The sequence below is a fragment of the Tinamus guttatus genome, unplaced genomic scaffold, assembly GCF_059628265.1.
Source record: "Tinamus guttatus ecotype Peru unplaced genomic scaffold, ASM5962826v1 Tinamus_guttatus_pri_ptg000171l, whole genome shotgun sequence".
Taxonomy (NCBI): Eukaryota; Metazoa; Chordata; class Aves; order Tinamiformes; family Tinamidae; genus Tinamus; species Tinamus guttatus.
In genome coordinates, this window is record NW_028288705.1 from 5127835 (window position 1) to 5143488 (window position 15654).

Here is a 15654-nt window from a genome sequence, read left to right on the forward strand (position 1 = left end):
GAACAATGCATGGTAAATACGCTGCAGCAGTGTTTTCCACTCCCTTCCTAAAGCCTTCCAAGTCTTCAAGTTGAAAAATAACATTTTATACATGTACTAGCTAGCCCTTTGTTATTTAAATACATGGTATTTAGGGCTCTATTTTTCTGTTGTTTACATGTGAAGTAGCTCACATTTCCACTGAATTTGCATGCGACTTGTCATTATTCTCTCTCTTAGCAGCTGGTGCACATCTCTGGATGCTGGCCAGCAGGAAAGGTGGGAGAAGGGGTATAAGCTTCTAAAGAGAGAATATTGTTTGGTTTTAACCACCAGACAGCAACCCCTCCTCTTCCCCTTCCCTATTCCTTATCATGTGCTAAACTCAGCAGCTGGGGCCTCAAATTTGTCTTGACTGCGGTTTGAGATTGGTGCCTCAGTTTATGCATTTCTTTGTAGCTTTTGCTTGTAAACGATGTGCCAAATTCCCATTACAGTCAGTGGGGATCTAGAGTTTAATTAAATCTCCTAAATAGGTGCCTAGTGCCATTTGAGATACTTTTTGGGCATCCTGCGTGGCCTCCAGCTGCCGGTCCAGAAGGGCATGAATTTCTTCGGTAGGTCCCTTGGGGGCTTCTGGCGAGACCAGACGTCTTTGCTAAGGCCACCGCGTTGAGCCCCACGGCAGGTTGGGACGGAGGCTCCTCCGAGTGATTCCGCTGCCCCAGAGCCCTCAGGGATGTCGCCTGCGCTAGTGACCGCCACGGGAGCTTGGAGACCCTTCGTGGATCCCTACGTGCAGACGCTTCAGTCTCCGAGGGATCCCAGTTATCTTGCCTCTGATAACAGGTGGGGTTTTGAAGGTTTTGGCTGTTAATTTAGTTTATAAAAAAATTGTTGAAATACTAGTTTTCTTTAATAATGAATCTTTGATAATTTTGTTCAGGTTAGTGCTGGTCTGCTTTATAATTTACTACTATAATTTATTTTGTAATGGCTAGAAAACCTACATAGGAATGTGAATATTTGAGTATTCAGATTCAGTATTTATTTGAGCAGAAGGTGGCTTGCTCGGGATAATTTGTGCACCTGTGTAGACTCCCCCCATGTGCATAACACCGTGAGCAGACTTCTTACACTACTCACTTCGATTTTAAAATTTTGTAACACAAGTTATTATTTTAAAGTGATTCTACAGAATAAGTGGCTGAAAACTACTTGTTAATGACTTTTAAATTCGGTCTTGGTCTAAATAGTGCTTGTAGCTGTTGAAATTCATCCATAAATGGCTTATTTGCCTCCTACCTACTGAGCAGATAGGCCATAGCATTTTGCTGTTTCCTGGACATGTCATCACAGATTGCTTGGGTTGTTGTGCATCAATACATTCCTCATGTCACCAACATAGTAGTAACCTTATAAAAATCAAACAAATGAAAAGACCAAGAGCAGCACAAATGCACAAACCACTTTATTTCCTGTTTGTCTCATTCTGACATGCTAATAGGAACAAAAGAAATGGATATATTGCCCCTACTTTATAGAAGTGTTTTTGCTAACTTGGCAGTCGTGGTGTTTTGAGACCAAAATCGCATGATTTAAATCTGTAACAACAGAATCTGCAAACCTTCTAAGGCAGAGTCTTTGGATGTATGTTTGCTATGAAACAACACAAATCAGGTTTGTGAAGGCACAGCTATACAGACACTGAAGCCCTATCAAAGAGAAATTAATTTTCCTTTTTTCCCATGTATTATAGTAATATGGGTGAGCAGTAGTTGAAATGCTTTTGTTAAAGACTAACATTTGGATAAGGAAGGATCGGAATCAACTGGAACAATAAGGTTTCCGTTTGAAATCCTAAAACCTGACTTTTGTGAGAACCACAAAATAACTAGGATAACTGGTAGAAGTAATTATTCTTGTAGTGGTGAAGTTGAGAAACATATTTAAAAATATATTCAGCTTTATGTATGCAGTACTCTTTTGTCCTAGATGCACCTCAAAAGCTTGTACCTGCGTTCTGCTGAAACACAAGATTTTACATTTCAGATAATTTGCTCAACTACCACCTAACCTAGGGGGAACTAAAGTCTATATGCAGAGCTCCTGCAAGAGATGTTCACTGGTGTCAGATGTTCCTCCTGAGAGCGAAGGGGTTGGCTGAGAGCAAAATGCTATGATGTTCGGTGCCGTGGGAGATGAGATCTGCCGGAGGGAAATGGGGATCCTAGGCCCTTCTTTATGGAACTTACTTGAAGTGAGGTGTTCCCAGTTACGAGGGATGCAATCTGCATGGGAATTTCATACGTGCTACTGGCGGTAGGAAGGGGTTGGAGCAGAGCAGCGGTAACAGCATCAGAGCCAATTTTTGTTTATTTTAAGGAAAAGAGCAATGGATATCTGAGATTTGTTTATTTTAAGGAAAAGGGCAATGGATACCTGAGATTCTGCATGTTGAGCGAGTGCAGCTGGGGAATTTCCATCATCTGTTGTGGTGGCATTTATGGATCCTATTGGTGTCTGACTAGGATAGCTTAGGTGTACAGGTATAGATCAGCTATTTAAACTGATCTTTGCTTTACCAAAGCACTTTGCTAGGTGAGTAAGTTGAAAGGGAATAGTATATACTTGAGTTTGTATGTGTCATTTTATTTTAGTTGTTTCTTATAACTCTGTGTATTGTAGGATCCTTTATTTTTTTCCTGCACTTCATGCAGCAAATGGTTTGCATGCATTTAGACACTTTTTTGATGTAATGTGCTTTCAATATTTTCTAGTAGGAGGGTTGCGTTTTTGTGTAAACATAGAGGACCGAGCATGGCAAAGAACTGAAGACTGATAATTCTCATTCAGTGTGCTGCCAAAGGAAGTGTTTAAATATTTTCCTACAAAACATTCTACACTGTCAGCCTATGTTGAAAGAGCAAATAACAGCTCTCACCACCTGGGGACACTGTGTGTTTCTGTCCCTGGTGATGCTGAGCCCGCCCCAGATGCTGCCTCTGGGTGTGAGTTTCTAACAAGAGTTAGTGCTCAGGCTGTGGCTGAGGTTGTCGTGGCTCAGGGCATCTGCAGTGGTTTGGGAACTGCAACGTGTGTGTTTAGCCCACAGTAGGTGCTGGATACCGGATAACTGCAGCCGGCGTAACCACTTTGTGTTCCAGGCTGAGCGAAGGCCGCGCTGCGCGCAGGGCGGCGTGTGCCCAGGTACACGCTGCTGTGTGCTGGCCCGGGAGCCTGCAGCAGCGGCTGCAGGAGCTTCCCTCCTTTTTCCACCTCTTTGGAGAGCTGAGGATTTATAGCCTCGCTCGTGGAGCTCTGTGACTGCTTCACACATCTCCAAACTCTAAAGCAGCTCGGGAAGAGGATCTAGGAAGGTGTGCGTTGATGGGACTTCTTGTTAGGAGCGCACACTAGTGAGAGCAAGCAGATGTATCTCTTGCAAAGGGGTCAACACTTCTCGTTTTAGGAAGCATTAGCCGTTTTTTCCGTCCTTGCCTCTCTGAAGGGATCTTTGCAAACTGGGCCAGGATCTTTTAAGATCTTCTTTCTAGAACTTAATTTCCAGAGTCTGGCACTGAAGTTTGCTGTCGTCTTCACTGTCTCTGACTTTGCTGGCTGTTCTCACCATCATGGACATTTCTGCTAACTTCAGAAGCTCTTGTCGTCTCTTTCCCATATGTATCCTTTCCCTTGGTCATTCATGCTGCATGATCTTTCTGTTTCTTTCGCTTTTCTTCTACAAGGAGCACTTCTGCAAGTACTGTTCTGATATGGAGAAATGGCTACTCCTTCAAATTCTTCTTCTTTTCGTGCCCCCAAAGGAACAGTTCTTCTAAGTTTTGCCAGTGTGTTATTTTAAATCATTCCTGTTCATAGAAGTGAGAATTAAAGGTTGCCTTCGGTTGTCCACCATTTCCAGTTCTCCCTAGATTGCTATTCCAGATCAATTGGAGCGGCTCTGTCAGAGCAGGTTTGCGGATCAATTTTGAGCCTCAAGTGAAAATGGAGCAAGATGCTTTCATGTGCCTTTCATACATATTCCTTGGCAGAGGTTGCAATTAGCAGCACAGTCTAGCTTCACTAAAAATATCTGAGGAGATGGATAATGATGCTCTGCTATGGCGCTGTATAAAGCCAATGCGGTAACCACGTCTCATCACATAGCAAATGTTTCCTGTTTTTTTTTCCTCTCTGGCCCTGAGCTATGACAACCGCTGTGATAGTCCATGTCTTAATTGTTTTTGTAGAGGTTTCACCTGCAATCTTTTAATCCCTTTAAGGTATATTTCAGATCAATCAGTTTTCAGGATTGTTTTTAAAACCTGGTTTATTCCTGATGGGTTCATAAATAGCAAACCTCTCCCTCACTCTGTTCAGTCTAAGTATTGCCAGCAATGCCTTCCTCTGTAAGTGGTGATTTGATGCTGAAAATACCAGCAAAGAGATGGCGAAAGAAAAATGGAAAAAATTCAGAGGTGATAAAGAAAATGAGTAAGGTAAACATGAGCCAGTTTGTCTTTATCTTCATGTTCAGCAGTTATAACCAAGAGCCTCTGCTGCTTCCATTCGGGTCGTGCCTGGTGTTTGCATTCTGGAGTCTGTGTAACGCACTCCTGCTGTATCTCTGGATTACAGAGGCAGGGCACAGAAAAGACCTAGTAGTCAAACTGTGATACAGTAATTACAGATATGTTGACTTTGTGCCAGAGAACCCTTTCTTTGTCACCCATTTCTGTGTTGGGCCAGTGATACTGATGACCTGGCACACAGATTCTGCCTGATGAGTTATAGGGCTGACGTAGTATATATGGAGCACAGTTTTGTAGTTAGATCTTTGTGTTGAACTGCTCTGTATGATCCCTGTTTCCAGTGTCTTCTTTATAATCACTTTTATTGTCATAAAATATGAGCTACAAAATACGATGCAAACTTTCATGCAGGTGGGTTTTCTAGAAGTGTTTTGAATGAAGATCTATCTCTGTGCTGTACTGGCCTGCCCACTGTATGCAAAAATGAGATTGCAGTTACTCCTCTGCATCCTTGGTGAGCGGAGGTCTGTTAACTCCATCTAGCAGACCTCCTCCTCTTTCTAAGAATATCACTTTCCACTCTCCTTGGTTAAATCAGAGCGATCCGTGTGGTGGGTTTTGGGTAGTTTGCCATACAGCTGGGCTTAGGCACGTAAGACTTTTCAGTAATCCTCTACCCTAGTTGGTTGTTAGGGCAGGGTAAGGCTAAAGCCACTTACATAACCATTGGAGCCCAGATGTCCCAGATGAGTCACACAGGAACTTCTCTGAGGTACTTCACTGAAAAACTATACTTTCTTAGATTCCAAGAAATTTCAATCTGTGCAGAACTTACTTAAAAGTAGTTTTAAAATTCAACATTGCATGGAAGGATTACATCATATCACACATGCTCTCAAAAATAGCATCTTGTTGATGGTGTTCAAGTAACAGTATTTAATTGTGCATTTTTCACAGTTTTTCAAGATGTTTAGTGGAGTTTTATTTATAACAAGAAAGCTAAAGTCTTTTATAATTTGTGTACTGCAGGATGCAGACCACAAACTGATGACCTAGGAGAGGACAAAACATTTAGTTTTGCCCTCAAAAGCTGTTTTTCTTTTCCTTTTTTTTTTTCTCTCTCTCTATTCGCTTTATTCTAATTGGGACATCTGTGGCCAATCCTCATTTCCCCCTGCTTCTTCAGGACCCTCTAGATGGTAGAAAATGTGGCAGATCGGGAGTGCTGGCCGCTCGGAGCCAAAAGGCCCATCACCACAGCGGCTAAACCTGCCACTTTTGAATGGGGGATACTGCTGCAAATACAGATTTTCTCTGACAAGAGTCTAGTGTTTTTTCACAGTGGGAATTTGTTGCAACTTTAACTCTTCAAATAGCTGTAGGTCAGGGGAGTAGGATCTTTCATTAAGGGATTTTTGTCACAGAGTGGAGAACACATATGTTCGTTGTTGGCTCCAAGCATGTTGTTCCCAGGGCAGGAAGAAGAGATAGACCAAGGCTTGGCATTGGCAGATATGTGCTAGCAGCAAATCTCTAGGAAGAGGATTTTTGGCTGGTGAAGTTTGGCAGCATAATAGTCTCTTTTTGCTCTGTCAGTTGGTGATTCATGGCTGAGAATCTGTCCCCGTGTCTTTTTGTGCTCATAGAGCAGGTGGCATATAAATTGTGTCATGCAGGGATCAACACACGCGAATAGGAATGAACTTAAATACAGCGTGACTCAAGATGGAGGTGAGGTGAACCGCGGCCTCGGAAGTGGCGTTGCTTCCCGTGAATTCTCACCTGCAGGGTCTCATCCCATCGCCCCCAACCGCGGATCCTTCTCCTTCGGCTTTGGCAAGGTAAACGGTGAGGTCAGGCATCTTCAGAATAGTTTGTAAGCTCCTGTGAACCAGGGCATTTGTTCTCATGACTGTTGCCTGGATTTTGACTATGCAGCAGATACAATCTTCTGTTTCCTAATTAAGTTACCTAATTAAGTTACCTCCTTCATGAAGAAGAATGATTGAAGAAGAATGAATTTGGCGACCCAGACTGAACTGCCACAGAAACATGCAGCGGTCCAGGCTGCTGGCTGCGGGGAATGCCTGGGCCTCTCCATGTTACCGGGGAGTGGCGAAAGCACAGCCTGCCTTAGGTGTGAGCAGGTGGATGACCTGCTCAGCCTGGTGGCGGAGCTAAAGGAGGAGGTAGAACGACTGAGGGCCATCAGGGAATGCGAAAGGGAAATCGACTGGTGGAGCTGCATCCTGCAGTCTTCCCAGGAAAGCGACCCTCAGAACTCCCCAATTCAGTCAGAAAGTCCAGTGCCCTCTTGCCCTAGGGTAGAGGGGGTGGACTTAACAGTTTCCAGGGACGACCAACAATGGAAACGGGTCCCCACTCGAGGTGGCAGAAGATCCCCTGCACAGCCCACCTCACCTCCACCGGTGACCACGTTCAACAGGTACGAGGCCCTGGAACATGTGAATCAGATAGAGGAGGCCTTGAACCAAGACCTGTCTAAGGGGATCTCTACAGAGGGGCAGTCTAATCCAAGCAGCAAGGCTGCTCCCCCTAAAGTGAGAAGGAGCACCCGGAAGAAGCGGCGGGTGATCGTCGTGGGTGACTCCACGCTGCAGGGCACAGAGGCACCGATATGTAGACCGGACCCCTCATCCAGAGAGGTGTGCTGCTTGCCTGGGGCCAAAATAAAGGATATCACAGAAAGACTCCCAAGAATAGTTCAGGAGTCGGACTATTATCCTCTACTATTGATTCATGTGGGTGCTAATGATGCCATGGGGAAAATGAGGGACGTCAAGCAAGACTTCAGAGCCCTAGGGATGGCCATCAAAGGTACGGGTGCCCAGGTGGTGTTCTCCTCCATTCTGCCAACGAGGGGAATGGACTCAAGGAGGAGAAGGCGAATATGGCAGCTAAACAACTGGCTGCGCCGCTGGACCTGGCAACAGGGTTTCGGCTTCTACGACCATGGGTCTCTGTTTGATGACCAACAGCTAGTGGGGAACGATGGTACTCATCTTAGCAAGAGGGGCACACGTCTCTTTGCAAAAAGGCTGGCCAACCTGGTTAGGAGGGCTTTAAACTAGGCAAGAAGGGGGAAGGGGAGTGGCACACTGACGCGGCAAGCAGTACCGCACAGCCCAGGTCAGATGGCGGCCAGCGGGAGTATGCTAGTGGGGAAGTGAGGATAGGAAATGATCACGGAGGGTCCTCTTTCACCCCTCCTGGGAAACCTGTGGCCTCTGTTGCTTCCCTGAAATGCCTGTATACCAATGCGCGAAGCATGGGGAATAAGCAGGATGAACTGGAGATCTGTGTGCGGTCCCAGCGTCATGATCTCATCGGAATCACAGAGACGTGGTGGGATAGCTCGCACGACTGGAGCGCTGCCATGGAAGGCTATGTGCTCTTTAGGAAGGACAGGCTGGGAAGGCGAGGTGGTGGAGTTGCTCTTTATGTGAGAGAGCAACTGGAATGCATGGAGCTCAACCTGGGAGTGGAGGATGAGCGAGTTGAGAGCTTGTGGGTAAGGATTAGAGGGCAGGCTAATGTGGGAGACACTGTGGTGGGTGTCTGCTACCGGCCACCTGACCAGGACGAGGAGGTTGATGAGGCCTTCTATAGGCAGCTGGATGTTGCCTCACGGTCACAGGCCCTGGTTCTCATGGGGGACTTCAACTACCCCGACATCAACTGGGAGGACAACACAGCCAGGCATAAGCAGTCCTGGAGGTTCCTGCAGAGCGTCGACGATAACTTTTTGACGCAGGTTGTGGAGGAGCCGACGAGGAGAGGTGGGCTACTGGACCTCGTGCTATCAAATAGGGAGGGCCTAGTAGGAGATGTTAAGGTGGGGGGTAGCCTCGGCTGCAGTGACCATGAGTTGGTGGAGTTCAGGATTCAACGAGGAGGAGGCAGGGCTGTAAGTAGCCTTGCGACGATGGACTTCAGGAGGGCCAACTTTAGCCTCTTCAGAGACCTCCTCGGTAGAATCCCATGGGCTAGTGCTCTAGAAGGCAGGGGGGCCCAAGAGAGCTGGTTAGTTTTCAAGCGGCACTTCCTCCACGCCCAGCAGCAGTGCATCCCTGTGTGTAGGAAAGCAGGCAGAGGGGGCAGGCGACCTGCGTGGATGAGCCGGGAGCTTGTGGCAATGCTCAAGCAGAAGGCAGCGGTATACAGAATGTGGAAAAAAGGACAGGCCCCCTGGGAGAAATACAGGAACGTAGTCAGGGAGTGCAGAGATGCGACAAGGAAAGCTAAGGCACGTCTGGAAGGCAAGCTGGCAAGGGACGTTAAAAATAACAAAAAAAAATTCTTCAAATACATTAACAGCAAAAGGAAGATCAGGGAGAACGTGGGTCCGCTGGAGGACGGGATGGGCACCTTGGTTACAAATAACACAGAAAAAGCAGAGTTGCTCAATGCCTTCTTTGCTTCGGTGTTTACCAAGGGCAGCCCTTTAGAGCCCCAGGCCCTAGAGGCAAGAGAAGAAGCGGGTGGAGAGGAAGACTTGCCCTGGGTAGAGGAAGATTGGGTCAGAGAGCACCTAAGGAACCTCGATACCCACAAATCCATGGGCCCTGATGGGATGCACCCCAGAGTGCTGCGGGAGCTGGCAGATGCCATAGCTAAGCCGCTCTCCATCATCTTTGAAAGATCCTGGAGAACGGGGGAGGTGCCGGAAGACTGGAAGAAGGCCAATGTCACGCCAGTCTTCAAAAAAGGCAAGAAGGAGGACCCAGGCAACTACAGGCCAGTCAGCCTCACCTCCGTCCCCGGAAAAGTGATGGAACGGCTCATACTGGCCGTTGTCTCCAGGCACATGGAGGACAAGAAGGTGCTCAAGAGTAGTCAGCATGGATTCACCAAGGGAAAATCTTGCCTGACTAACCTGATAGCCTTCTATGATGAAATGACCGGCTGGATAGACGAGGGGAGAGCGGTGGATGTCGTCTATCTCGACTTCACCAAGGCTTTTGACACCGTCCCTCACAACATCCTCCTGGGCAAGCTCCGGAAGTGTGGGATAGATGAGTGGACAGTGAGATGGATTAGGAACTGGCTGGATGGCAGGGCCCAGAGAGTGGTGATCAGCGGTGCAGAGTCTAGTTGGAGGCCTGTGGCTAGTGGGGTCCCCCAGGGGTCAGTCCTTGGTCCAGTCCTGTTCAATTTATTCATCAATGACCTGGATGAAGGCACAGAGTGCTCCCTCAGCAAGTTTGCTGATGATACCAAACTGGGAGGAGTAGCCGATACCCCAGAGGGCTGTGCTGCCATCCAGAGGGACCTGGACAGACTGGACAACTGGGCGGTGAAAAACCTCATGCAGTTCAACAAGGCCAAGTGCAAGGTCCTGCACCTGGGGAGGAATAACCCCAGACACCAGTACAGGCTGGGGACTGAGCTTGTGGAGAGCAGCTCTGCGGAGAAAGACCTGGGTGTCATGGTGGACGACAAGTTGACCATGAGGCAGCAGTGTGCCCTCGTGGCCAAAAAGGCCAATGGGATCCTGGGCTGCATTAAGAAGAGCGTCTCCAGCAGGTCGAGGGAGGTGATCCTGCCCCTCTACTCAGCCCTGGTGAGGCCGCATCTGGAGTACTGTGTCCAGTTCTGGGCTCCACAGTACAAGAGGGATGTGGAGCTGCTGGAGAGAGTCCAGCGCAGGGCCACAAGGATGATCAGGGGCCTGGAACATCTGCCCTATGAGGAGAGGCTGAGGGAGCTGGGCCTGTTCAGCCTGGAGAAGAGAAGGCTGAGAGGGGATCTAATCAGTGTATATAAATACCTCAAGGGAGGGAGTGCAGAGGACGGTCATGGTATCTTTTCAGTGGTGGCCACTGATAGGACTAGAGGAAATGGCCGGAAACTGAAACATCAAAAATTCCATAGGAACTTAAGGAAAAATTTCTTAACAGTGAGGGTGACAGAGCACTGGAACAGGCTGCCCAGAGAGGTTGTGGAGTCTCCTTCTCTGGAGATCTTCAAAACCCGCTTGGATGCAGTCCTGTGCCACGTGCTTTAGGTGTCCCTGCGTATGCAGGGGGGTTGGACTAGATGATCTCTAGAGGTCCCTTCCAACCCTAAGCATTCTATGATTCTATGATTCTATGATTCTATGATTCTATGATTGTTGTAAAACAAGAGGTAGGCCTTTTGACCACTGGACCTGCTTCCGTAGTTGATCTTGTGGCTAAAACCCGTTTCAAGTTATGCCCACCTTTATGTTTAGGTCTGGATCGTGGACATACTTTTGAGGTGAGTATTCCTGCTTTCGTTCACAGAGCGGTTTTGGGCGTGTGAATGAGATTTCCTCTGGGATGGAACCAGGCAGATGATGTGCTCCAACCACTAGCCTGTGTTCAGCCTATGGGACCGGGGAGACGTTGGTCGGAAATAGCCCCTCGGCCCCGCACACTCTGTGCTGCGAGTGCCTTGTCTTCCACAGCAGCTGTTTCCCTCTGCCCATCTCTCCCGACCGGGCGGCCCTGTTTCCCAGCACAGCCCTAGGCTCTGCTGTAGGAGGACAGCTGGGGAGTCGCTCGTCTTGGGGACAGAGCTGGGTTCTGTTCTGGGGGGCTGAGCTAGTAAAGCAGCCGCCTCGGGATAGAGGAAGAGGGCTCACTTTGCAGTGAGTGAAAGCAATAATCAGCAACGCCTGCAAATTCTGTGCTGAAAACAGTCTGTGTGTATCCAAAACGTCTTGTGAAAGCCAGTGGTTGAGGACATCATCCTACATCCGCTGCATTTTGGCAATTTAGAAGTCCATCTTTCTGGCCCCAAACTTATCTACCCAAATAGCAGTAAAATCAGATTAGCAGTATAAATAATCACAAAAGCAGAGCTTTTAGACTTGTGGCTTGCAGCACATCTGCTTCTCTATCGGAAGGTTTTAGGGTTAATCCCAGTGTTAAATACCTGGCTAATTTGGACCTGCAGGCTTGAGGACAGGAGGCACAACCTTATTGTATGCTCAGGTAGGCAGTAGCAGGTTCCAACCCTGCGCAGCTCTTCCATGAGCTGTTTTCATTACATTTGGGCACATCGCCGTGGAGCTCATCTTTCCATGCTGAAGTCCAATACTTGTCTGTGATGCAAAATTGTGTGTATGTACGTGCACTTCTCCCATTGCACCTCTCTGTGTAATGAAAGAAACGGTTGTCTTATTTTGCAAGGGAAAATGAGAATGATAGCAGATAGCTGACTAAAGCAACTTATACAAGAAATCATAACCCTTAATGAAGCTGCAAATTTGCACTTGATGGTCTCCTTTTTACTCACTTCTTTCCTGAGCTCATCAAAAAAGTGAACAAGGGCTGTATTTTACATTTTGCTATTTCCACCATTATTAGAAAACACTGGGGTGAAAAACTAGATTTTTTCCCCACCATCTTTGTTCACAAAAAGCTAGGGCAATGGATTTCCCAGGTCAGAGGGGGTCTTACCTGCTGTTGAGAATATAATGACTCTGAAGCAGCCACGTTGTCTTAGGCCCGCTGACCGTTGTGGTCATTAGTCGCCTCTAATCTTTTGATGTGTTAGTTTACATATAAAGTGAAGCAAAAGTGTGAAATGGCTCAGATGACTTTTCAAAGGCTTTCTGGTGTGCTGTGCAGTCCTCGTGCCCCCAACCATGCCTGCAAACACCCCGGCTGTTCATCCTGGGAGCTGCTGTCAGGTTGTACTCTCACCCGTGTGAATCCCATATGAAAGAGTCGCTACAGCCTGCCAGAACGGACGGCTCAGAAGCAGAAGAAAAAGATGCTTTCTGATATTAAATTTCCCTTTTCTTATGTTGCCTGTTCCCCCTTGTGTCTTGTTACTACTCCAGTTTGTACCGCTTCCAGTGATAAACTCTTGATTCTTACTGAATTTTCTAGGCTCTCTGGATGTACTATTTCTATTACTAATGTACAAACAAGATCGGTTAAAATTCAAAATCCTACTCCTTTTTGTACTACAGAAGGATAACTCTTTATCTAATCGTGCATTGCTTTGCTTTCCTGTGTCTGACTGTGAGTTTTTGGTAACTAGTACTGTATATCTCTGTAGTCCTTAATCCCATTTTCCCTCATCCATTTTGCTTGTCTCCTAAGAACGTTGTATTGGATCCTGTGTGTTGGATCTTGTCTCAGCTGATACTTTAGATACAGTAAGCTCGGTCCCTCATTAACACCACTGAGTCTTGATCAGGTTGGAACCCTTCTGTGTTCCTGTAAGGAAAATATTGAATAGTAATTTCCTCCTGAGATGGCGATAGATGCAGTGTTGTTGGGGCTTTCAAACTGCTTATCAAATAGACATTTTGTTTTACTGCCCATGACTGAAATGAGATGAAGTGCTCAGAGGCTGCTGTGCTACTATTTCCATGAAGGAGGTAAAACTGAAACGCAGGTAAAAACAGTGGCAGTACTTTACGATAAAGATATATTTTATTTATTCAGACAGTGAGAAAGACTGAACATGTCTTATTGTGATACATAATTTGATGCTGTGGGTGCTTTCTCCTTTTTAAGTATTTTTGTTCTCACCATTTTAAGGTCAGAAAATATCAGTGCTTCTGCAGGTGTTTCAGCTGTGACTTAACTGTGAGTAAACTAAATACTGTGTGCAGCACCGCTTGATTATTTTCAAAATAGCTTGTTCCATTAAGGATATTATTTTAAAATATATTAAGGCATTTGACCAGTGTTGAAATACCTTTCAAAGCTGCAGCAATATCTCTGCCTTCACTGGCAAAACCGTTGATGATGCTTCAAGTTTGTGCTTTCTCTTATAGTTTGAAAATGCTAAATGAAATGTTATTATAGTTTGAATCTTGATCTCCCTGTCACAGTATAGAATAATATTTATGGTGTCATGACAAGAACATATTTTATGAGCATCCATTGCTTTGGCTATGTCTCAGTGTTTAATCATTCTACCATAAGCAATATCCCTGAAAGGGTAACGGGATGGGAATATTCTGATTCATAAAGAACATTTGCACATGGTTATTAAACAGTCTCAACTGATCGTGTTTTCTTGGGGCATTAATACATGCCTCAAGACTTTTGGATGGTATGAGACTAGGGTAGTAGTTGTAGAAGTGTTGAATCCAGTGACTTTGTAATAATGTAACAGGTTTGGCAAATGCTGTTTTTTATTTTGTTTTGTTTTCTGTGAATCAGAAAGATTGACATTAAGTTCTTCAGAGTGAAGGTCTGACCTCATTCAATTCTCTTAATGCTCTTATTTGCATTAAGGAAGAACTAACTGGAAATTCTTGTTATTTACAGTTGATTATTAAAAATAGAGAAAAGGAAATGAAAAGAAATATATATATAGCCATTAATTTCAGTGGTAGCTCAATATAGAATCGTGAATTACACTTACTTAATACCGTATAGCACATCCCCCTACCCCACCCCATATGTATTTAACTAAGTGGTATTTTTTGTGTGCTTGCTGTCCCCCAAAGATTTCTAAGGAACAAGAGCTCAGATACAGACGAGTTCTACTAGAAATATTAAATCCTCCTTGTGAAACACTTGAGGTTTCATAACTTAAGGAGTGACGAACCTCCTAAATCTGTTTTTTCAAAGGTTTAAGGCAGTAACTTTAATAGAAATTGGACTTACAATTCCATTACTCTAAAATGGTCAAAGTTCAGCTATTGTTAATCGTCATAGACAGAAAATGAACAATTCCAGTCTAGAGATCTATATGTATGTATCATTTATTATTAAAGCTAATCGTTTCTTTAATTATTCAGAGCATTGTCAAAGATTGATTTCTCTGTAGTCTTGAGGATAAAATGTGGCTATAATTTTGAAATACTTTAGAGAAAGGTCTTGTAAAATTTCTCTATTCGAAGCATATTTAACTAGAAAAACATTCAGATCCTTTTTATTACCTCTTAATAACAGATCTAATGCTGAAATATAAAGCACCTAACCATTCCTACCTATGGACTGATTTTGGTGTTTCAAGTTGAAATATTGCCTGGTATTAAAAGGTAGTTAAAGAAAGATAGAACATTAAATTAACTTCTACTGCTTCCAAAGAATAATATTAAAACAACTTGACAGCCATGGTAAATTTAGACTGAGGGGCTTTTTTTCTTAAGATGTCTTACACCCCTATTTGTATATATACTTGCATACGAGGCTATACTGCATACTATATTTCTTCTGCTTTGCTATCAGGCTCCAAATGTTCAGTCTGCATCTCGTTAAGGTGGAATATGTGGCTGTCAGTGGATTCGGCACGGTGAGGGCAGCGCGGTGAGGGACGGCAGAGGAGCTGGCCACAGAGCACCGGGCCAAGGTGCAGCTCACCGAGCGTCATGGGGGCTGCTCACCCAAGCTGCTTGTTCCTGCTCCTTCCTCGTGCCTGGAAGATCCCTAGGAAAAATCCCTCAGAACTGCCTGTATTTGTGACCACTGTGTGTTACATCTTATGCTTACTGACTTGCCTTTTTTGCTGTTGGGTTTTCTCAAGATTAACCAAAAAATATCAGATTCTGTGTTTCAAAGGACCGGTAGCTTCTCTTACCCTTATGTGGGTTATACATTTAATAATCGCTCCATTTTATTAGAAATGAAACAATGACCAGTGTTACATATGGGTGACGTTCTTATAAAAGATCTCTTCATCTGCCCTCCATTTTTACAGTGAATTAGGAGAAGTTATACTTCAGTATTCTGTTTTTTTTTTCTTAGCACACTTTTGGACTAGCCTAATGATACTCTAATCTGCATATTCTTAGATGTGAATTAAAGACAAGATAAGTAATATTTATGCTTTCTTCACAATTTACAGAGCCGTGTTGCCTCCTCCTAGGTGACAAACAGTTTACGTTTGACAATTCATATTGGCTATCCCTTATTTCACTCTTTTCTTCTCAGTGCTTGAAAATGGAACTTCTGGAATCCTTCCAGGAACTAAATTTTAACCACCTGGGCTACAGTTCCCAGGCTTTGATTTCTAAATTACCTTAAATATGCAAAAAAAAATACCACTTAACTATGTTCCTCTATACTGTGACTTGGATCTACCCTTTTTGCTTACAGTTCAGCATTTCAGCTCGCGATACCTTTCCTTTGTGAAAACTTGCCTGTTCCTTCGGTTTGTTCAGCAGCTTTTCAGCTGTCAC